The sequence below is a fragment of the Cryptomeria japonica genome, chromosome 6, assembly GCF_030272615.1.
Source record: "Cryptomeria japonica chromosome 6, Sugi_1.0, whole genome shotgun sequence".
Lineage (NCBI taxonomy): Eukaryota > Viridiplantae > Streptophyta > Pinopsida > Cupressales > Cupressaceae > Cryptomeria > Cryptomeria japonica.
Genome location: NC_081410.1, coordinates 210,179,216 through 210,206,118, shown reverse-complemented (window position 1 = coordinate 210,206,118; position 26,903 = coordinate 210,179,216).

The window sequence follows — 26,903 nt, the reverse complement described above, 5'->3', positions numbered from 1 at the left end:
TGTGCATGTCATCATGCTGCGTCCTTGTCCAAAATTGTACTCCCCAAGGTCGTGATAGAGACGCACAAGCATGCTCAGACCCCAAGAGTATACCCTCCTATGTCTCTCCATCACTCGTATAGCGTAGATGAGTCCTCCATGCATATGTATGTCACACCCATTAGGGAACATGACTAATGCAAGGGTCACAATCATGAGTCACCTCACTAATGGAACCTCATCAGTAGGGTGTAGGATCCAGTTGACCATGATGTGACCCCTCATCTCACTGTGTATCACACGCCCCATAATATATACTTGCTCTCTCCTGTAATCCTCCTCTATCTGGTTTGATTGGCATCTCATGGTCTCTCCTCTAATGGGAAGGCGTATAATGTAGTATACATCCTCAAGGGTGACCATCATCTCCCCCATAGGTATTGAGAACATCGAGGTGTCTGCATCCCACCTCTCCATCAGTGCCATCATAATCGTAGAATAGAATCAAATGCTCGACATGGTCATCGCATCCCAAAAACCCATAACTTGTAGCGAATCCCTCTCTTGTTGTCAACCTTGGGATCTACTCCCAAAGGATCTGAAAGGTGACACCAACGGTATGCTCATGGATGTACGGTAGTGTTTACAAAATGCAAATCAATCTATCATCAGTAATCGATCAATCATCAATCATCATCTAATCAATGCAATCATTCTATCAGCTCTAACATTCATCGCTTGATCCTGTGTCACCGCTGGTCGCCCCGAACATGGACCAAGGCACCCTGAATAGAGCACAGTGCCCTACTAGGACCAAGGTGCCCATATGGGACTAGGGTACCCTAGGAGGACCAAGGCACCCCCTTGGGATGATGGTGCCCTAGGAGGGCCAAGGCGCCCTAGGACCCCTAAGTGTCCGAAGAGGGGGCTCGAGCCCAAACTTGGTGATGACATCATCACTCCTAAAAATTATGAAAGCATGAAAAAGTCAAATGGAGTCAACAAAAGGTCAACTCACATCGTTGAGCGGTCAACCAATGAGTATGAACTGGGGCAAGATCTCCATCCTCATAGGTCGCTCAGGTCGACATCGTCACATGATGGCTTGTATGTGGGCTCCTTTGTAGTGAATAGTGCCAAAATTTTAGAAAGTGACAAATGAAGGTGTCACTTTCATATTTATGTATTATGCACTTTTTGACTTTAGGTTAACCCTAATTTCTGCACTTTTTGTTTAATCTATCATATGTTGAGCTAGGAAGCTCCGATTCTTGCACCGTCAGTGGCATTGGAATCATGAGTTTGTCCTCTTTCCCACCATTAGTTCCATAATATTCTTGGATGAGAAATTGAGCCTTGTTGTGAACTTTCTTCATCAAAATATTTATCACAATTCTCTATGGAAAACATGATACCTTGTTTCATCTCACTAATAAGCAAGTCAAAACAGGGGGCGTATAGCTACCCATGATTTCATCGCTTCGTTAGTAAGCATTAGGTGATTTTTTGATCTAACATGTGGTTTTGTAGGGTGTGGTTCCCAACTGTGTACTGCAGATACCGCTGGGGGCTTCATTCGACAACTTATGGATATATCCTTTTTAAAATGATATTTACTTTTTTGTACTTTAGATTGCATATGCACATAGTGTCATATGACCGCTAAAGTAGGAGATAAATGTACTGTCATAAATTGTCTAATTATCCTTTAAGAATTTAATTAATTATAAGGTCATGTCTCATCACTTTACATATTATAAAGTTGGGCCCTTTACCCTAAGTGTGCCCCTTTTCATCTTATTCCTCATGTAGCTAGGAAATCGGGAATCATCAAAGCAAGTATCAATAATAGCTCAATCACAAAAGCAGATTGCAATGATCAATCCTAACACACTCAATAGAGACATGAAAAGCAAAACATTCAAAACTAAAAGATTGCAAACCAAATGTAGATCTAAATGCTTCCTTCATGCGGCTCCATTGTCCTTCTTTCTTCTCCAAATAGCCTTTGTTGTGGATCTCACCTTCAAGTGCACAAACATGAGATGAAAGAAAGTAAATAAGATATTGGCACAAGAGTACTCAAAGTGTGATTGATTAGAAATTTGATAATCTGATTAGGGGATTTGATTGAAGAAATTCATCCAATTTATAAACAAATTGGAGAAATGATCAAATTAGCATGATTCAATTCAAATGGAAATTGCAAATCAATAATGTCAATTATGACAAATTATGACAAATTATGCACTTTCTATGCAAAATTGATTGATTGATAATTCATGACAAATTATGACAAATTTCTATGTCAAAAATTGATTGATTGTCAATTATGACAAATTATGACAAATTGAAATGTCATTCCCATGAAATTAGGAGAAAAATAGGAGAGAATTGAAAATAGATGAATTAAGAAATTAGGTAAATTAATTAATAATTTGTCATTTATTAATTAATTCACAAAAGAGGAATAATTAGCCAATTAAATGAACATTTAATTGAGATGAGAAGACTTAGGATAAATAAATAATTTATTAATCCTAAAGGGAGAAATGACAAACAAGGTTAAATGATTGAATCACAAAACCCTAGAAGATGAGTTAGCAATGCAAAGAGGACAATTAGGTCTTGATGAAAGATAATTGACTCGATCATGATTCTAATTGATAAATTGATCAATGTGATAAAATGATTTGATTGATAAATGCGCCAATTGACGAGGAACAATGACTAATTGATCCAAATTGACATAATTGAGACAGACAACGGTCGATGGCAAATTGATCACAAAATGAAAAAATTGACAAGAGGACAAGGATCGATGACAAAATAGATTGCAAAACGACAAGATTGAAAATGACCACGATCAATGACAAATTGATCGCAAAATGACAAGATCAAACATGACAACGATCGATGACAAATCGATCGCAAAACAACAAGATTGAAAATGATAAGGATCGATGACAAATTGATCGCCAGATGATAAGATTGATAAGAGGACAAAACCCTAATTAGGATTTGACGATGTCCAAAATGATGACAAATGAGCACGCACATTGATGTGATAGGATAAAATCGATCAAAATCATGACTGGATAGTGTTGACGACAAGACCAAATTTGAGAGCGAGACGAATGAAGAATGTAGAAGAATAACTCGATGCACGCAAATGATAAAGACCAAGTGCGAATCATAGGAGAAATGTTAATGCGACACAAAAACCCTAAAATAAGGCAATGCACCAATGTTAAAGTACGATTCCGCAAGCGTTGACCATTTTTAGGTGTCTACACCTCCAATGAATCATTTAATCATAAACCCTAATTATATCTTATTTTGACCATTTGGGCCTAATTTCGTATATCAAAACATCTCTAAATTAGTTGTAACTTTGGGATGCGCTCTAATATCATTATATCTAATGGCCCCAAAAATTTGGAGAAAAGTTGGTCAGACCATGGCAGGAATGCACATGGTCCTCGACTTTTTCCCTGAAATTTTGGGAGCTCAGTCCTATGATATAATAATGATTAACCACAAAATATCAATGGGAAATTCAAATCTTAGGTCGGCCTAAACATGAAATTAAGATCTAGGGTTTCGTACTTAAGAGCTCTCTTTCTTCATTTGAAGGGGTCTTCTTCTAAGAATCTAAGGGCAAGTTTTTGGCAATAGAGCCTTCTTTGCAGAGAAAGAGTAGATCTTTGAAGTCTTAAAAAAAATTCAACATTAATCCATCAAACATTCATCAAGCATCATTTTATCAATTGGGGGATTTTAAAGATGTAGAAGAACAATAGGAGATCACCAATTGACGATTGGCTTGTACCTCTCCCTTGGGGTTGGGTATGGTTTCATGTTGTTTCCTTGTCTTTGCATACGCTTCATTTTGATTCATATTCATGCTTTAGATCACTTTACATTATGGATTTAGAGCATTTACTTTATCAATTATAAGCAATTAGGGTTTACTCTTTAGGGTTGCTCTAGGTTGCTTACTTTCATTCTTAGGATCTTGCACACACACAAGGTTCTGGCACATACATTTTTAGTACATTATCAGCTATTCGTGGAGGTGGAAATCACCAAAATTGGGATTTGACTAAGGAAAAACTCTATATAGCCACCCAAAACCCTCTTTCCAGCTTTAGGTACAGGTTCAGATCTGAGTATCGCTGGAAGTTTTGAGACCGGAAGAGCACACAAGTACAGTTTTGGGTTGCAGATCTTGGCAGAAACCCCAAGGATAGGGCTGTGGCACCCTGGTCCTGCCCAAGATAGTGGTGTGGTGCCATGGTCCTACCCTCTATTAGCAAGACTTGGGAGAACAACACTTTACAGGTCTCAGAATCCCTCTTGTCAGTTGCAGCTCCAGAATTGCAGAATCCGGACAGTGGCATGGCACCTTGGTCCTAGACATTTCTGCTTAGATTTTAGACATAGGTGCACCTCTAATTTTTGCTTTTGATCTATACTTTTTAGCAGTATATCAATTGTCCTTTAATCTGCATTCTCATATTAGGGTTTGCTTGCTTACTTGCTTTCTAGGTTAGATTGTATTTTGCATCATTCCTCTCTCTCATTTATATCAAAGGAATAGAAAACCTAAGAGGTAATCCATGACTCTCTCTTTCTCTTAAGAAGTAGCCACATACGTTACCTCCCTAGGCTCTTTCATATTCCATGAGTGTGTATGAGAGTGGTATTAGGGTTTCCATACTTAGTCTCACTTTTTCCCCTACACACCCTCAATCCTAAGAGAAATTATAAAAACCTAAACATGAGATTAAGAATCTAGGTCATATATTTGACTCTATCCTCATATTGAGGGCAACTTCACTTTGAGCTCCACCAAACTCAAGAGGGTATTCCCAATTCACAGGTTCATACAATATCATTAAATCATCCCTAAACAACAACTACAAGATGTTAACAATGGATAAATATTATGTTCATAAACAATGGGTGTTCATAATTCACCATTATCCAGTACTAATCTCATTTATTTGAAATAATCACTAAGAATAATTAAATTAGCATCTCCACTTTACAAGGCTAAACAAGCCTTCTTCATTTCAAGCTCCACCAAACTTAGCAGGGTATTCCTAGTTCATAGGGTCATACAATATAATTAACTCATCCCTAAACAACAACTGCAGGACGTTAACGGTGGATAATTCTCAGGTTCATAAAAAATGGGTATTCATAATTCACCATCCAGTACTAATCTTATTTCTTTTAGATAATCACTGAGAATAATTAAATTAGCATATCCACTTTATATTACAAAAAAAATATATTATCCTTCTAAGTATGACTCCCTTTTAACATTATAATAGGAACATATATTGAAGATATAAATAATCAAAATAGAAAGAAAAAACATGAAGGAAATAATATTTTGTGAATGTTTTGAAATTCTTTTGAGTCAAATTTTGAAATTTCAAGGATCAGTGTCTTACCCAGGGTGTAGAGTCAAACCCACATCCAAATGCAAACATCAAATAGCAATTTATCTTAATCAGTGAGCTTCTATGACATTAATGCCTACACTAATGCAACCCCTATTGTTATTACAGAAATCATTCATACAAATCCATATTGTATTCGTAAACCTAATGTAATACATATGTAGGAATTTAATCTTTTCCTTGAAGATAACCCACAAACAAAATTACACATTCACAAGTTTTTTGCAAAGACAAACAACAAAATCGTTGATATTAATATTCATGTAAGATGGATAAGTACAATATGGAGATAAATTTTGCAAAATTTCCATGATTATTCATGAACTAATTAGCATTACTGAAGAAAATATTTACATGAACTTCACTATTTAAGGCTCATTCCCCTAACCTAGACATAGTCACTATCCCTTTCAGTAGAACTCAAAATTCCCCCACCAACCAGAATCTCTCTTTTACAGCCCTGGAATTCCTTTTATAAGAGTAAGGAATGCAACAAGCTTTAGGCTGCTTACAACTAGCATATTCTAGTTTGACATATTTTTGGATTATATGCATGAAAAAGTAATATTCCCAATACAAAACCTGGAACAAATAAGGACAAAGACACCAAACTATGTGCACACTAATTATTATAAAATAGTCATGGTGAAAAATATAACATTGTTGAAGTCCAAATGCTTTGATCCACGCCACCATTGCATTGCTGATGAAATTCAGGATACAAGATTCTCACTATACAAACTAGAAGAGGATCTCATAGAGCAATGTTGTAATCAGAATAGAGGGTCCAACTTTAGCTATCAATTTTAATTAAATAGGCCCTTTTCTAGAGTCGAATCTACCCTATCCTCATTGGTCTTCTCCCCGTCCACTTTGCCTCGTAGTCATCAAATGATGAAGGGATGAAGGTAGGTACCTTTTGAAAGGCTTTTTGAAACTATAGTTGCCTTTCAATATCCCTTTATCTACCTTTTGCAATTTTGATATCCCTTTAGCTATAAAGTAGTTTAGTGTAACATTCTCTACCCAGTGTCATTGAACTCATATCTTATGAACACACAATTTGTCTCTACACATGAGTACCCCATTTCTGAAACTATTCTAAAAAAATTTTAGAGGGAAACATTTATAATGCTTCTTGACCAACTCAAGAAAAAATTGGATGCTCTAAATTCAAGAGCTCTAAATATAGCCAAGCTTGTTGTACCATGTATATAAAACATCATTTTTGTTTTTTGTCCTCTCAAATGATCAAAACTTATTTGCTATGAGTACTTAATTGCCAGTTCAATTATTCTTTTAGGAACAATCCATCATCCATACTCATGCAACTTTTCATGCCATTGGAGTTCTTCCTTGGGCTTATCACACATAAATTCTTTTGATGATCTCCATTGGTGATGATCTTCTGCAAGTAATTCATTGGGATCTTCTTGTCTTATGACCACAAAAATCATGTTCCCGACCTATCACTTTGTTGATGCTCTTTGCATGTTTCCCTTGTGAATCTTGACCGTTTATCAAAAGACATCAATGACTCTCAATGAGATTCAAACTTCCTTTGATCCAGAGGACCTTTGTCAATCAAACCAGTTGGGAGACATCTAAAGCCTTACCGAGTGCACAATGGTCCTCAAATTCAAAATCACCAACCTCTTGTTTCTCTTTCTTGATAACTTGATGAAATCCCATAAGAAGTCTCGCTAAGTCCTGAGTTGACACACTGGTCTCTTCATCTACTGACAAAACACCCTTTTGTCTCTTACTTAGGAACTTGCTCAGGAGAGGGAAAACCTCTTAATGAGTTTCGAGTCTTCCACATGTCATTTTGTGGTCACCCTCCTCAGATGCTCACTCAAGCACAATAAAAACCTTACCGAGCTCCAAGTGCCTCATCTCCCTTCCATAAGACTTGGGACTCAGTGAGAGATTTGAAGTGTCTCACCGAGTACCGGAGTTGACACTACTCCTGTGAAATATAACACCGCTCAGAGCTCAGGGAGACACTTTCCCTTATCTCATCGAGTTTTGAGCTATCCCTTGGAATACCATCCCACTACCACATCAGATGGAACTTGGATTCTTGGCAAGGCATGCATAATAACAATTTAATGCATGTTGGGAACCATTAAAATTGAGGCCAACTTGAAAACAACTTGAAGCACATGCGAAAAAGTCATGTCCCTAGGACATTGTGGAAATGGACCAAATACTAGGCGCAACGTATTTAAACATTATGAGAGGCACAAAAGACACAAGATGAATCATATGTTATACTTATTGGCTAAAATGAAAGCGCTAGGACATGGGCCAGTAGTGAACAATTAAAAACCCATAAAATAACAACTTAAGCCATGAGTAACTGGGAAAGGAGGTAATTGAGAAAACATAAAGGGTCGCCAAAGGTATATTTGAAAGTGATTTAAAACTAAGGTGAGGTTTAAAACCAAACCCTGAGGCATTTTGTAGGGGCAAATCAATGTGTATGATCCTGATTTTCACATGTGCACCAAAACTTTATATTGAATTTGAGGGTGCTAACAACAGCTCTGGTTGGGGATGTATGCCCCTTATGGGCATTGCAAGAATTCAGATCTCTGGTAGAAGCAAACCAAGAATCTTATCCATTGGGCTCCTTATTTATAATTAAACCAAAAAATTAGATCCAATTGGCAACCCCGTGCCACCAAAAATGAAAAATCAATATTTACCTTTATCAAACATTCGATTTTCATCAGATATTAGTTACAATGGCTTGTAGCTATCACTGATAAGAATTCAAGTGCACACAAAACCACTAACCCTTTTCAAAACATAATTGCAGTAATCATCATTAGTGTTTTTCCCATAATTATGCACAGTGTAATCAAGCCAAAACTGAACACATTCACCTTCATATGACACACCCTTATTGCATTCATTAAACAAAACAATTTCATACTCAACAAAGCATTCTTTACTATCCGTCTTAGTGCCACCGTCTGCAACATGATCATCTAGGTAGAAAATTAAAGAACTCATAATCTACCACACAACTAGCCTCGTCATACCTATCTTTACCATTAGCTTGCAGATAATACGTGCATTCATCAATAGTGTACTGCTGCAAACTAAGGCCTCGACTATCAAATGCATCAAAATAAAATCACTCATATGCTAGTCCATCTTATATATGTATCATATCATGCTTGCAAGAGTATATACCTGAACTTTTAGACTCAACCACTTCATTGCACACTTCAATGTTTTGCAAGAACAAACTACATGTATCACCAACACTCACATCACATATAAATACATCTAATTCTTGTTTCCATATATAATCAATCTTTACTTCTACACCATAAGATATGCCCTCATAAGAAACTTGAAAAGTTGTCTCATACAAATTTGAAAATGCTTTATCACACATATCCTCAGGGGGAACTCCCTTCCTCATGGACTATTCTTTGCTTTGCATTGCTATCATAGATAACTCCATCAAGTGCATTGGTTTCCAGACAATCAAACAATGTCCTCATGTCATTAGCAACACCCATTTTTTCAGGTTCATTTCTCTGGTCCACTTCCATGGCATTAATATCAACAATTAAACATCCATATTCGACATTATCCACCATTATTTTAGTTGATTCTTCATCATTCAAGTCTGAAAATTTGTGGCCTGAAAATCCTTCTAGATCACTGAAACCTTCCATGGAGATTTACATTGATTCTTGATCAACATTGTCTACATACAACTTTGAATCATTCATTAGTAAACAAGCATTATCCTTTATTCTGATGTTAATATTATTTTCATGTTCAACGAATGATTCCGTCTCCACCTCATATAAACCATTTTGAAGAATAGAGTGACAATGAAGACAATCAACCTTACAAATTGGAATAACATGAGAAAACCCAAAACTTTCATGCTCATCATCAACAATGGATCAATATTTTATGAATCATTGTCATGTTCAAATACTACAAACACTTTAACTTCTAAATCTAACTCATAAAGAACACTATGAGCACTGGGACAACACATAACTTGACTCACATTATTTTTTAAAGTCACATAAGGTGAATCAAGAGTATCACAATCAAGGCTCTCATCAATGGCATATATTGGATTATTGTTAGTCAACTCTTGTCCACTTGTCATAGGATACATCATTTCATTTGCATTAATATCCTTACACTCCTCTCTTGCATCACTGTCATCATAAGGTTGCCCATTAACCTCTACTGACACCATGTCTTCATTATTTAAAAGACTGAACAAATTTTATGGTCAATCAAAGCTTGCATATGCGCTATGGAGTCAAGTACCTTTGCATATTGCTAAGAAAGGTTTTGGGAAACAATCCAATTTATATCAATGGATTATATCTAAGGATAGCAAACTAAGGTTCATTTGAAATGACACTTTTAGGCACTTGCATGCTAGTTGATTGATTGCGTACACAACCTTGGATGGGCACATAAGAAGCAATTGGATTTTGAAACACATCTGACTCACTCATGTACATTCCATCATTACATGACTCATGAGTAACATTAGAAAGGTTACTAGTAACATTTTGGGATAAACTAAATTTTGGGGTAGCAGGTTGGTAATTTTTAGAAATGCTATTTCTATCCTCTGAATTATACCTTTTACTTTCACTGGAAGCTCTGTTTCTAGGCTTGAGACTCCTAATCATCCCATACTTGGAAACTTTCTCAATATTCATTGCAATCTGAAAGGCCTCATGCAAACTTGTTGGATCTTCATTGTTCAACTTTGACCGCATAAAAGTGGCATTTATGTTTTGAATATCAAAATGATGTAAACTAATGAAATGTAGAAATCTTTGCCAAGCTTATGTCTCTTATTTAATATATATATATATAGTTACAGTTAGATTTTTTATTGCTGAAAAATTCAAAAAAAAGGGTGGTCTAGTTTACCCCCAAAAAACAAATCAAAACAAGCTTATTTTGCCCGAATTTGTATTTTCCAAATAGATAACATCAATATCTAGTGCATTAGAAAAAAAATAATGTATATTTTCTCTGATAACATTTTTAAGTCCAACATGCCAGAATTTGATACTTTTCAGTTGACCCTCCCTTTTGTCTAATTTAGTTTATCATTATAAAAAAACTAATTATACCCTTTTAGAGAAGATTCTCTCCTCTAGTACATCATTTTTAAAAATATTATAATATGGTTTAATATTTTTCCTGTAATTTCTAATCAGACCCTTTATAATTTTGAAAACCTACTTACAATATTTTAGAAAAAAACCATATTAAAAATAACACTAGTACAAAAACAACAATACATGACTAAAAAAAACTACTAAAAACTGCATATAAATGACTAATCTTGGTCACGTGACCATTAATATTTTATTGCCGGTCATTTATAATGTGACCAAATTTATGAATAAACTATTTTAGTCATTTATTGGTTGTTTTGATTGATCAGTTTGGTCATTGATTTAGTTTTTAATTTTGTCATTGATATAGTCGTTAATTTAGTCATTGAATGTTGTTGACTGGTCATTTATTTAGTCATTCTAATCATTAATTATCATCAATTGGTAGTATATTTAGTCATTTTTATTCACTCATTTCCGTGCATTGGTAATATATTTAGTATTTTTTATCAATATAGTTAGAAGACAATGGTTGTTATTTGTTGGGAGGCAGTGATAAATGAGGTTTGATAAGAGTAGTAAAATGGAGATTAAAATTGTACATTAAGTTGTTTGCATATGGATGTTTATATATATATATTGATGAATACTAAGAGGGGGGGTGAATTAGTATGCCAAAAATCACTGCACTAAAACACTTAAACAGTTTGAAGATAAACCGGTAAAATAGTTTAACAGACAGACCGATTATCACACATGCAAACCAAAATGCAAATAAAGCATTCACCTATAAAAGAAATACAACCATAACACAAGATATTTGACGTGGAAACCCAATTGGGAAAAACCACGGTGAGATGGAACTCACAAGTCACTATCTACAGAATAGAGACCATACCGGTTAAGGTCAGACCAGTTAAGGTCTTACAATGTTCTTCACCAGAACAGATCCTGTTAGGAATCTCAATCTCTGTTAGGAGATAAGTCCGATTAAAGACTACCTTGCTAGAGGATTTTAGATTCATAGAGGTGAACCACCTTGTTAGAGGATTTTACAAATGGCTTTTGGGCCTACCCGGTTAAGGGCTACAGACTTGTCAAAGATGTAAGAAATCAACAAGTGTTTGATCTATCTAAAAGCACAAACTGCTTGGTTAGATCCAGTATAGCTCACTGCTAATGCATTCCAGCATTACTTTAGTCTTCTCTATCTCTCACTCAGTTACAACTTGATCTTCTCAGATAAGATCGCTCTTACAACAACTCTTCAACCACCTTAAACCCTAGTCACAACATAAACCCTTTTCCGCAACACCCTAAAACCCTAGACATGATGTCCTTTTAAAGGAGTCTGATTTCATGTCGGTCCAATAGGATTACATTTCAATTTCCTAGGTTCAATGAATCTAGACATACTAAGTAACACGACACAAGAAGCACTGTCAGTGTGTCGGCACCGTCAAATAATCAGTGGATTGGTAACTCATCACAAAATGTCAGTTGGTAACTCACCACAGAGTATTACCGGTTCATACAAAATACCGGTTGCCGGTTTGATAAAATGAAGATTGGTAAGAATGTGTTATGCCGCTTTGCTTCCTCGTACCGCTTGAGATCTACGAACCGCTTGGGGTCAACATGCCGCTTCAGACTGGGAAACACATTCTGCAAAATCACCAATAGTTTAAAGACTAGAATACAACATACCGGTTGGAACAGATACCGATTGAGCTCTAGCTCATACATATAAAGGGGATCTCAATGCAAGTGTGTGTCCATCAATGACAATAACAACATAAACATAAAAAATGCCAACAATCTCCCCCTTTGGCATTGATGGCAACACTTAGGAAAATAAAATTTTGACATCTAAGTGTTTTACAAAAAAAAATGCCATTAACAAAATTTCTCCCCCTAAGCATATACACTATCCCTTAATCAATACAATGTATAGAAATTTTGCATACAGAGCATAAACATTGAGATATCAGAGCATATAGCATATATCAAAGCATATAGAAAATTTTTAAAACCAGATAATTCTCCTTATTCTTCCTCAAAATAGATAGAGTACTTCTCCCCCTTTGCCAACAATGACAAAGTACCGCAGAACAACCCTATTTCCATTTGATATTAAAATAATAAAAGTTTATGACAACAGTGAATAATACTTGTCAAAAACCGATTTATAGTCCTGCAAAAATTGTTTCATTGATAGAGACTAGGACTCAAGTAGGGAGGTGGCCACTTCTTTCTTTGTTTGCATCTGGGATTCCTATTCCTCCATGGCATCAACTATGCTCATCTCTTGTGTAACTGTCAAGGCATCCAGGTTCAGATAACACTTCTGAAGAATTTGCAGATGTGGAAGTAAAACCAGTTGTAGCTCCTGCAAATCTCTAGACCGTGTATTGATCTCATGCTCCATTTTGGCTGACTGGATCTGAAACCGGTGAACGGTTTGCCCATAAGTTGCAAAGGAATCATAAGGTGGCTTAAATGTGCTCAAGTAAGACTATAAGTCCGTTTGAAGCTTTTGCTTCTGAGCTAGCACATCATCATAGAATAGATGGGGTTGACAGATTTTGCTTAGCAGTAAATTTCCTTCATCCAAAGCATCCCTTATATCCTTTTGGTCTTTCAGAAGTTCAAACCGGAGTTCATTCAACTTTTTCACTAGAGCAATGTTAAGAGCCTTTTGATGCTCTTTCTTGACATTTGCCTCAGCTGCTTCTTCCAGGCTCTGCACCTGATCATCCACTACAATACATAGCAGTTTAAGCTGTGCTAGTGATGATTCAGTGTTAGGAAGATTGGTACTAGGGATCAAACCGGTAAGGGTGTCTATAGCTGCTTGAATTACATCTTGCTCCTTTTTCCTTCATATGATTTCAAGGTGCTCTTGAGCAACCTTGATGCTTTGCATTAGCTCCAACTCACTTGCAGACTCTAGATCGATAGGACCAGAGATATCAGCCGGTTTGGCTTGACTCTCGGTTGCCTTCAGAGTCTCCATCTGTGTGCTCTTCATCGCTTCCGCCGTCTTGTCTGCTTCTTCCTTCTTCTTTTTCTCTGCTTCCTTCTTCTTTTCTTGTTCCTTGTCTTCCTCTTCTTTCTTTTTCCTCTCTGCTTCCTTCCTCTTCTCCTCTTCTTTCTCTTCCTCTTCCTTCTTCTTCTTTTTTTCTTCCTTCTGCTTTTCCTTTTCTTTATCCTCCTCTTCCTTCTTCTTCTTTTCCTCTCATCTTCTTGCTTCTTTTTCTCTTCATCTTTTCGTTTCTCCTCTTCCTCTTTTCTCTTCTCTTCCTCTTTTTTCCTTTTCTCATCTTCATCCCTCTTCTTTTTCTCTTCCTGTTCCTTAGCCGCTTCCTATCTATCCTCGGCTTGCTCACTGTCCTATTCAACTTGTTGCACCTATTTTGTTCCCTCAGAAGGTATGTCCTGAGTGACATCTTCTATGTCTAGTGCATCGACATCAATAGTGTCGATTGGTTCTTCAACCGGGTTTCCTTCTTCATTGAAAACTTCATCTGGTTTGGATATAACTGGTTCTTTTTCCGCTTGCAGGTTGGCCATACGTGCTCTGTGAGCTTGAATAACATGATTCATATGCTGATGAGTGTCTTTTTCAATATCATCAATTCTTCCCTCTAATAGCTAGAGTCTTCTTCTCCTTGTGAAGAAGAGTTCTTTATTTTGGTCCAAAACATCAAATAATTCTAAGTTTGAGAGATCGGGAAAGTACTGTGCAAAGACTTTCTCCCTAATCTCCTATTCTTTTTCTATGGAAATGCGCCATTTATTATCTAATGCCTTATATAATGAATCCAGTGTCTAAGATTTAATCGTTGATGGCGATTGGTCATTTTTACACAAATAAATAATAATCTCCTATAGTACTTCATCTTTCTTCTCACCATTAAAATCATCATAATAATCTACTAGATCATGCAGTAATTTTCTCCTAATATTCTTTACTATTCTTTGACAATGTGTCAAAGGTTTATATGAGGAGATATCAATATTTACCGGTGCAGATGCTGCCGGTTCATTCTTCTTCATCTTCTTTGTCTGTCTGGCCTTCTTTGGCATTTCATCAGACTCAGTCTCTTCAGAGTCCGATTCATTTGACTTAGTCTTTCTTTTTCTTTCAAAGACTTTTGCCGGTGCCACTTCTAGTTTCTTCTTTGCAGGTGACCGCTTGGTCACTCTTGGAGTTTCAGTAGTACTAGGTGTCGATGCTGTAGGCATTGCCTTTGCTTTCTTTGTTGCCGGTTCTTTTCCTTTCTTAACAAAGGGTTCCTCGACCGGTGTAATCCTTTCCAGATAGGTTCCGGTCCTCTTAGCCTTAAGATCAAGAGGTGAGGCAATAAGGGTTGAGGCATACCCTTCCAGCATATCATACATCACCTCATAGCCCATTGGCTCCACTTCTTCTATTCTAGGCTCAACAACCTCCATTAAGCATTTGTCCACTTGGATGGTGAAACAAATGTCATCTTCATATTTCTTAACAATATCACCTGAGATCCTCATCCTTTGGCTCATCTTCCATCTGAACTCATCAAAATATTTGTTCAGCACATCAGGGTAACTGGATCCGATAGCTTGAATGCTTTCCTTGATTTGCTTGGTTACCGGTTGGTCAGGAGACCACTGGACATCTCCTACTCCAAGAAAGTAGCCTTGGAAATAGAAGAACAACCCAACCAATAGTTGTTCGAACTTGAATCTCAGTGCATTATCCTGTTTAATTGACTTCAGATTAGACAGGAGTTGCCTCTACATACTAGTGCACAGGTCAAATGATGCATCCTCTTTAATCATCCGGTAAGTGGCATTTATCGCTGTAGTAGATACAAAATTAAACCTGTTGGCTGAGAATATTCTGTAGCCTATCACCATGCAGGTGTACTTCACCAGATCATCCTTGATAGGATTAACTGTCATACCTCGTGAGTCACTTGTTGAACCGGTGAGCTTGGCCATTTCTGTTTTGCTTACCGTTCTTAGGGTTTGCACTTCCCCTGTGTTGTAGAAACCGGTGACTGCATGAATTGCCTGTGACATGATATCATGTGTCCTTTCTAGGTACATCTTGTCACCATGGACTCTGCTCAAAATGATCCTAATATGATCCTTCGTAAAGTCTTCCAGAAAGTATACAACATTGTGGAGTTTCTTCTTCTCTAAGATACTGTATTCCAGTTTGATTTTCTTGTCCTTACCACAAAATAAACCTAACTAGGTGTGAATAGCTAAAGACCTTAGGTCTTCTATTTTGCAATCAATATAGTCAGAAATTCCCTCTTCTACTATTACTCCAGCTGGAACTTGTGATAAGGCATTATACTTTGACTTCCTTTGAATGAAACTTTCCAACTCAATGGATGTACTAGAACTAGTATGAGATGCTGAAGCCATTGTAGAGTATTCCAAGAACACGAAAAAATACCTTTAAAACATGAATTTAGGGCTTCCTTATTCTCCTTCACTCCACACTCTTTCAGTTGCAGAATCACCGCTTTGTGTTCTCCACTTTGACCGTTTGCAAACTGAATTTGAATCTCCTTCAAGACTTGTCATTTTCTTGAAATCTTAGCTCAAATTGCCTTTTCTTCGCTCTGCTCTTTGAAAAACTTTTCTTCGCTCGAAAACAGATAGTGAGAAATGATTTGAAATATGCTTTTATACATGTCTCTCACCTACTGCCATTAATGCTCCTCTATTAGGACGTAAACCCTAATTTGCCTTTTTACCATTTCTGGTCTTCTGCCAAGTGATAGGTATCACATACCGGTTAAGGTCTTTTACCGGTGTAATCGGGGGCTCAAAAACATTTCGTTGTTTGCTCCCCCTAAACCTTTTTGGAGCTTAGTTTGCCGGTTCTGATATTTCCACACTAGGTGCAGAAACCGGTTCCTCTTCCAACATTGTTGGTTTCTTCCTCCAGGTTTTGTTCATGTCCGCTTGAACTGTTTCAACATCAATTTATCCTTCCTGAGTGATCGGTATATCATCAGATATACTCTTTCTACTTCTGTAGAATCTTGCAATGTGACCCAGTTTGTTGCAGTGATAGAAAACCAATCCAGGTGCTCTCCAAGGTCCATTGTTCATGTTTCCATTCTTCCTTATGCACGTTGCAGTAGTGTGACCATGACCATGACAGATCATACAATTTTCTCTCCATCCAGTTGCCACTTGATGGCCATCGCTTCTTGACTAATGATTGAAGACTTTAAATCCGTTGTGGTTCCGGTTCACAAAAGGTTCAGGACCAATTTCTTGGGTCCTTTGAGGATATCTTCCAGTGTTATTCATCACAGACTTGCATTCAAATTCTCTATGCCCAAACTTGTTGCATGCATAACAATGACCATTGAACTTATTGGATCTAGGTACATTGTTAATAAAGTAAGGAAAATTATTGTAGGCTTTGCTCCTACATACATTGGCAGTGTGTCCTTCTTTAAGACAGTTAAATCAAATAGGTTTGAATTTTTGCTTACCTTTTCCTTTGAGAGTCGGTTGCTTCTTTGATGCTACAACATTTGTTCTTGAGGATTCTCCTTCCTCATGTCCAGAGAAACCAAGTCCATTGGTATTCTTTACTGGTCTAGATGACTCAAGCTTTTTCTCTAGCTTAACAGTACTTTTGTTGAACTTAGCAAGTATTTCCTTTGACTCAGAGAGTTCTTTGGAAATAGAAATATTTGTCTCCATTAGGCTTGCATTTTCAGAGATGGCTATGTTCAGTTCATCTTGTACTCCTTCTTTCTCCATTATGATCTCATGAAGTCGAGCAGTCAGTGCACTAATCTCTTATTTCAACTTGGAGATCTCACGATACCAGATCTTCAACTTTCCTCCGGTTCTCAAGCTCTTGACTAAACTGGATAGTCAGTCCTTCCAAATCCTTTCTCAAATTGGAGTTTGAATCATTTAGCTTATTTACTTCTGCAATCATGGCTTCCATATTTGCTTCATCTTCAGAACTATTTTCAGATAGCTCCATCAGCTTCTTTGCATGTTCTCTCCTTTTTGCTTGAGATGCCCTATATTTGACCATAAGATCATCATAGGCTTTCTCAGACTGAGTGAGCCATTGAGTAAGTTCCCTCAAGGTGTATTCCGCCATATCTCTTTCCAAGTGGTTAAACTTATAGAAAGGTAGGCTCTGATACCAATTGATGAATACTAAGAGGGGGGGTGAATTAGTATGCCAAAAATCACTGCACTATAACACTTAAACAGTCTGAAGACAAACCGGTAAAATAGTTTAATAGACAGACTGATTATCACACATGCAAACCAAAATGCAAATAAAGTATTCACCCATAAAAGCAATACAACCATAACACAAGATATTTGACGTGGAAACCCAATTAGGAAAAACCACGGTGAGATGGAACTCTCAAGTCACTATCTGCAGAATAGAGACCAGACCAGTTAAGGTCAGACCGGTTAGGGTCTTACAATGTTCTTCACCATAACAGATCCTGTTAGGAATCTCAATCTCTGTTAGGAGATAAGTCCGATTAAAGACTACCTTGCTAGAGGATTTTAGATTCACAGAGGTGGACCACCTTGTTAGAGGATTTTACAAAAGGCTTTTGGGCCTACCCAATTAAGGGCTATAGACTTGTCAAAGATGTGAGTAATCAACAAGTGTTTGATCTATCTAATAGCACAAACTGCTTGGTTAGATCCAGTATAGCTCACTGCTAATGCATTCCAACATTACTTTAGTCTTCTCTATCTCTCACTCAGTTACAGCTTGATCTTCTCAGATAAGATCGCTCTTACAACAACTCTTCAACCACCTTAAACCCTAGTCACAACATAAACCCTTTTCCGCAACACCCTAAAATCCTAGACATGATGTCCTTTTAAAGGAGTCTGATTTCATGTCGGTCCAATAAGATTACATTTCAATTTCCTAGGTTCAATGAATCTAGACATACTCAGTAACACAACACAAGAAGCACCGTCAAATAATCGGTGGATTGGTAACTCATCACAAAATGCCGGTTGGTAACTCACCACAGAGTATTACCGATTTAGACAAAATACCAGTTGCCGGTTTGACAAAAATGAAGACTGGTAAGAATGTGTTATGCCGCTTTGCTTCCTCATACTGCTTGAGATCTATGAACTACTTGGGGTCGACATGCCGCTTCAGACTGGGAAACACATTCTGCAAAATCACCAATAGTCTAAAGACTAGAATACAACATACCGGTTGGAACAGATACCGATTGAGCTCTAGCTCATACATATAAAGGGGATCTCAATGCAAGTGTGTGTCCATCAATGACAATCACAACATAAACATAAAAAATGCCAACATATATATATATATATATATACATATATATATATGTATATATATATATACATATATATATATATATACATATTTATGTATATATATACATATTTATGTATATATATACATATTCATACATACATGTATATATATGTATATATATACATATGTATGTATATATATACATATGTATGTATATATATATATATACATATATATATATATGTATATATATACATAAATATGTATATATATACATATATGTATATATATATATACATATATATATACATGTATGTATGAATGTATGTATGGACACCTAAAATTGTCCTATCTAATTAAATATATATATATATATATATATATATATATACATAAATATGTATATATATACATATATATGTATATATATATATATGTATATATACATATATATATATATATGTACATATATATATATATGTACATATATATATATATATGTACATATATATATATATAGATATACATATATATATATGTATATATACATATATATATATGTATATATACATATATATGTATATGTATATATGAATGTATGTATGGACACCTAAAATTGTCCTATCTAATTAAATAAATATTTTTATTCATTTAATTATTTTATCCTAAGTCTTCTATTAATTAAATAAATTATTATTTATTTAATTAATTCATTAATCCACTTCTAAGCCTTTCCTCATTTAAATAAATACTTTTATTCATTTAAACTATCCTTTTCCTAAATTAAATAAATATTTTATTTATTTAATTGATCTCACTTCTTCTATTAATTAAATGAATCTTTATTTATTTAATTAATTCATTAGCCTTTTCTACCCATGACACATGTCATTCATCTCTTAATTCTTTTCTTACCTACCCCCTTTATCATTTTATTATTTCCTCTACCTACCCTTTAATCCTAGCCGACCATTTATCTTTACACCTCTTAAACTTATCTCTCCATTTCTTACAGTGTTCTCTATATAAGAGGATGCCATTTTCATTATCAACCCTAATCATCTAATCCCCTAATGACAAAATCAAGCCTTATTGTGACCAAGCTATCAACCACATTTCTATTCTTTGTTGAGCTCTTGTGCACACATAAAATCTGAGAGTAAATATATCAAACAAGATCAATGGAGATAGAAAGAAATGGAGATTGAAACCCTACTTAACATGTGAATGGTATATCTTGTTTTATTTTGTTTATTTGCATGGTCTTAGGTATCTTCATTTGTGTATGCTAGATGATTTTCATTGTAAGGATAGGGTTTTGTGGTTGGATCCTTGTTAGTCTTTCAATATTGTTGTTTCCATTATTCACTTTTCATCTTATACATTTTGGCACGCAGGGTGGGACTCTTGTCCCTTTTATTTTGACTTTTTCTTTGCAGATTTTGTGTTTTTAAAAGTTGCAGGTTCAACATTGCGATGATTCTGTGGTTTTTTGCATCTACGATGGATCTAATCGCATCTATGTTTTCTTTCCGCGTCTGTGACTACTATTTCCGCATTTATGATTTCCTATTATTTTTGCAGATCTGTTAGCTTGAAGTCGCGTATGTGATACATCTAATCGCGTTTTTTATTTCTTTCTGCATTTGTGTTGCCTTTTGTCGCGTTTTTGTTTTGCAGGTTGCAAGTTTCTAGAAGCACATTTGTGAGTTTTGTTTTCGCATCTGTGCCCAGATCTCACGTCTTTGCAGGTTTATGTTGCGTTTATGCTTTTTGTTAAATTTGTAGGGTCTGATTTCCTAAAAGTGCATTTCCATCCTTTATTTCTGCGTCTGTGATCTTTTTCCACGTCTGTGTCTGTTATAGCTATGTTTGTGTTTTTCAGTTTTATATTTTTGTTTTCATTTAGGGTTTTTAGATTTAGTTTTTGGAGCTAACCTCTTTTGATCTGACTAACAAAGTCGTGCAGCTATTTGAAAAGCAGAAAAAAATCTTATCAAAGGCCCCTATTTCACAAAGTCTTTTGTGATTTAAAAAAAAATACCTAACTTGTGTGCTTGTAGGAGGGGTATTATTTCAAAACTACTAACAAGTTTAGTGTAGGGCCTTTGGCAAAGATTTGATTTTGAAATTGCTTGCGTTGTCTTCTTTAGTCTAGCAAAACACTTCAATTGGTGCTTTAAAATTAACAAGTGTCTTTTGTGTCTTGAGCAATAAGCTCTTTTTATTTTACCTTTTAGGGGGCTTGCCTCCCAAGTAGCCCATAAGGCCAAGTGAGAGGGAACTACCCAAGTGGTAACGGGCTAAAACCAAGCTCTTCCAAGCCACTATAAATAAAAGTGTTTGTGACAAAAGTTGCAAACAACGCATGTTACATGTTGCGATAATGACGTTATGACTCCCCATAAACCCTATAGAGTGTAACCTCTATAATTTGGGAGGTCTTCCATTTAATGGAGTATAACATGCTACTGATTATAGCCACCCAAACAGATGCCCTTACTAGACAACCTTTTGTGTTAGAAGCCCAAAACCTTCTAGTTATTGGTGTAGGAGGTCGAACCTCTGAAGTGACTCACATTCTTATGGTTCTTAGTAGAGACAAAGTTTGCCAAGGGGAGTTTTTGTGGGGACTGGTGCTTGGCTACCCCTCAGAAGTTAGTGCCGAGGGTGGAGCCAATGGGGTCAAGCATCTAAGTATCCACTCTGATTTGCAAAGCTCAGGATAATTCCCAAGTGAGATTCAACAACTATTGTCTCGACCAACCCTAGGATTTGTGCTTGCATGATCAAAACACTCAAACATTTTCAAGCAAAAACAAAGAAACATTGTGTCTATTGTGTTTTCAAGTGTATGCAAAAACATTTCACATTATATTTCATATTTGGAAACATTTTTTATCCTTTGGACAAAACACTTTCAAACATTGAGTCTTCACTGTTATTGTGTCCTCTTGCCATGAAAAGTGTCAAAAATATTGAGATTTGGTCATATTAAACAACTTCACAATCAGACAAAATTGCACAAAGTATTAGAAAATGCATCTATGACAGTTGAAACCATGTCCGTGTTCATAAATCACGTCTGTGTAGTATAGAATTGCATCTGTGTCTTACAACAAAATATCATGAAGAAATTGTCACATTTTCAGAAATAGCATATGTTTAAGATCTAATCACTTTTTGGGTTGGAAACCACATCTGTGTCGGACAACATCGCATCTATGTTTTACAAAGTTTGTCACTGTCATAATTTCCAGAAAACACGTATGTGTCTACTATAATAGCGTTCTTGTTGAAAAACCACGTATGGGTCTGTTAAAACTACATTTGTGTTCAAAACTAAGAAATTGCAAAAGATTTGTCAAGAGAAAAAGGACTTAAGTTTTTAGATTCAAAGAGCTTCTAAGGTTGCTTCTTATAGGGCTTCATTCTTTAGTCAACCTGTCTTGGTCACACAGTCAATCATTTTACTTCACTTGCATTTCCCTCATACATATTTTCCAAATTTGAGTCAAAAGGTTACTTTTCTTGTCCTCATCAAACTTTTCAAACATACTACAACACAACACTAGGTGATTCCTGTATCAAGAACTATCATCTTAGGGTCTCATTTTGTCTTCTTGAGTCAAGGTCAACTTACCTCATCAAGAGATCCATCATCTCTTTGGAAGCCACACCTTACTCTCACACATACATACTTTGGTATTACACTCTTGGACATTGCAAGTTTACCCTGGATTCTACACTTCATACACCTCTTGGTCTTCCATAGTCTTTGTATTTGCCTACTACCTTTCATTTTGGTCAAGACTTTAGTCCATGGTTGAAACCCATTCACAAAGGTCTAGAAGGGAAGCTGAAGTAAATTTAAGGTCTTTAAACATGAGTACTTTGAGTTTGATGGAGATGAATTTTACAATCCATTTTACAATCACAGTAATATACCAGACCATGACAATGACAACAATGAGAACAACAATGGAAATGATAATGACAATGACAATGTATCCGTGGATTCTGCAGAAGTTGAGGAAACTATCATGGATCCCCATTTTAATAAATTGGTTCAAGAAATCATGAAGAGGGATAGACAATATTTCCTACAAGTTATGGCACAACGTGGAGCAAGACTACCTCATGACTTTGATATGCCACAAATTTTGGAGGATGATACAAATCAAATAAATCAAGCTAATACATGACAAAGGAGACCTGATAATGGTGCTAATATAAGAGAGCATCTCATGCTTGAGTCACCTTCTTCCCTATTTCAAAAACATGAAATTTCAAACACATACACTCATTCTAATACCAATTATGATAGACCCTGTCATGAATAACCCCACAGTCATCCTTTCCCATGGAGAATAACTACCACCACATATGCTCCTGATGATACCCAATATCATACCAATGCATACAATTACACTCAAGTGAATATTCAAAATCACGACATGAGGAGACCCCGTGTCAAATTTCGGGGCAATACTCAAGATCACTCTTATTATACCTCCCACCTTCATGGTCATGACATGTATCGAACTAGACCTAATGCTCCTCATTACAACATCATACCAAGTGGTTCATATGCAAGCTACAACTATGTCCCTCCTTCATATGAACACATCTATGATCAATACAGTCCATATGTGTGCGTTATATCCCTCCTCCTCCACCCTGTGGCTTAGGTATGGAACTAGCTCAAAGAGAAAAGACACCACCCAAGAATGACTTGCAACAACAGATCAAGGATTTGCAAAAGAAAATGGCAGACATGAATACACCAAAGAAACAATACACAATGAAGGATATATGTCCTTACCCATTTGATAGAAGCATTCCAATGCCTCCATTCCCTCCATATTTTGTGACACCAAAATTTGATAAGTACAAAGGCAAATGGGATCCTAAGGCACACATAAGACATTTTTTCACAGCTTGCATTGAGGTAGCAGGAGAAGAAACATACTTGATGAGATTGTTTCCACAAAGCTTAGGTGAACAAGCAATAGAATGGTTCTCCCAACTTCCACCTAGAATTAAGTCATGGGGTGATCTAGCAAAGGATTTTATACAACATTTCTCATACAACATTGAAACATATGTGTTAGTAGATACCCTATGCAATACTAAGCAGAAATATGGGGAATCCTTCTCTTCATTCTTACAACAATGGAGAGGTCTGGCTAGTCGATGCTCTTGTGATATCTCACAAAAATAAATGGTAGAAATGCTCACTCAAAATGTCAACAAGGACATTGGATATGAGCTAAGAAAAGCTTGTTTGTCTACCTTCAAGGAGGTCATCGAGAAATGAATGGCAATAGAAACAATCCTTATTGAACATGGTGTCATTAAGATATTCTCAAAGAGAAGAAAGAGGAATCAAATGGGAAAGACAAACTCCACTTTTGGAACAATAATAAGAACACAATCAATAATGGGGTAGTATATGAAAATGTTGTGAAACCTAAGATTACTTTCCCCGGTGCAAATTCTTCTAATATGAACAATCAAGTGAACGATCAAAGGCAATCAAAACCCTGGGGAAAATACACTCCGTTGGGAGAACTGAATGAAACAACATCAAGAAGTTAGTGGCAAACAAGCTCATAACAATACCAGATAATCCACCATATGAGCCAAAAGTAAAACCAAATTGGTGGAATGATAATGAATATTGTGAGTATCACAAGAGTAAAGGGCATCTAACTAGCAATTGTCACATATTGAAGAATATCATACATGATCTCATTGACAGAGGTGACATAGAAGTTGATGGTCACACCTCCAATAGAGAGAATGCGATGTTTAAGGAGCCATTCCCTAAACATGACAAGGGAAAATCTAAGACTAGAGATAGTCAAGATAACTATACCAAGACGGCCTGTGATTATGATTCTACTATTAATCATATCTCAATGGATAATCATGTTTCTACCATTATCATCAAGGACAAACCTCTCAAAGGTTCTACCCAAAGGAGTAAAGTTGTTTTAAAAGGCATTGGACCATTTTATTTATCCTCCAAAGATGAAACCTTTGAATGTAATGTCATAACCCATCAAGGTAAAGTCACCTTGCAAGGTGTTCCATCCAAGACAACAAACTCTTCATTTACTAAGAATGAGTATGACCTTGTAGATCAGTTAGGGAAAACACCTGCCCTCATTTCCACCCTTGAGATTTTATGCATATCCCCTTCACATAAGGCCATCCTTGATAAAGTATTGAGAAAAACTTTTGTAACCACTGATTTGAACGTGGACCAATTTCAAGCCATGGTGGGATACCTTTATGTTCCACATATACTTACATTCATAGAAGACAATGATGCATCTGCAACCCAGCCTCATAATGCACCTCTACATATTGAAGCCTTTCTCCATTAAAACCAAATAAAATGAGTCTTGATAGATGGAGGAGCAAGTCTGAACATTTGTACATTGAACACCATTAAGCAATTGCGATATTTTGAAAAGGTTGTGAATCCTACACATGCAATTACCATTAAGGCATATGATTATGAAGAACACTCATCCAAGGGCACAATCACCTTGCCTCTTAGAGTTGGGATAGTTATGAAGGATATGGTATGTCAAGTCCTTGATTTAGAGCTCTCATACAATATACTCTTGGGATGGCCATGGATCCATGAAATGAGAGCTATTCCTTCTACATATCATCAATGTGTCAAGTTCCCATACAATGGAGTTGAAGTGACCATTAATGGTGATCTGAATCCATTCATATATTGCAATAAATTGTGGCCAAAATTGGAGACAATAATACCAATCAATAGAGAAGCAACTCCATTATACTCATATGTTGATCCCAAATTATTAAAACCTTCAACGTCAAAACAAGGTGAGATTAAAGGGAAATATCAGGATAAAGGCATGGGCGAGTACACTCTAAATCAAACTATGTACCTAAGACAAGTAATGGATTCTCCAAAAGAGTATGGACGACCACATCCTTCTAAAAAGGTATCTATCATTCCAAAAATGGGGTGAGATGGAAGAAGAGGACTTATACAAAATGCTTTATAAGGAATCTGAAGAGGATACACAAGATCATGTCAAGATACCATGTGAAAAGTATGGTAAAGTATTTAAGTTCTTGTAGAAATTTGGATATGATGGTAAAGGCCCTCTTGGGTTACAAAAGAAAGGAATTGTTAAATCATTGCAACCAGAGTTGACATTCAAAAATCAGCATTCTAAAGGACTTGGTTTCATACCTCTTAGATTATGATCTCATTATTCTATAGAAGCATTGGAAATCAAAACATCTAATGACCAACAAGAAGAAAAATGCTACTCCATGAATTCTACCGAATGGGAATGGGGTTTAGATAAATCATCTAGTGATTATGGGCTCACCAAAACATTTAGAGAACCAGGTGAACCCACAAAAGAAGAAGAGTTCAAGAGAAAATTCAGAGTTGGTCAAATAAAATTAACAAAAGAAGAAAAGGATAAAGGCAAAACTTCTGAGTATCCCAAACAATCCCCGTTTCTAGGTTCTAGGCCAAAATCATGTAGAGTGAGGACTCCCGTTATTGAATGTGCTTCTAGTGATGTCAATTTAGATTTATTTACAATTGAGATAGATGAGGAGAGTGCTAGAGATGACCTCGACAATTAACTTGACATACCTGAAGACACTTGTGTCTTTACCATTACTCCCACTAACTTTGAAAACACCAATGATCTTCCCCTCGTTCACCCACAACTCCTTGATTGGGACCAAAAAGGACCTTTATCACTAGACACATTTGAGAATGATGATGCTTTTATAGATTACTTGGGCATACAAGATGATCTTTTTCTTGGGGACCATAAAGCAAGGTACACCATAGAACTCAATAGCAAGACATACTTCAGTGAGGGTGTTGGGCCTTCTAGTTGCAAAAATATAAAAATAGAAACAAATCATGGGTCTTATGGTGAAAACCACACTTTGGCACTGTCTGACTATAAAAAATTAAAAAGAAAGGAT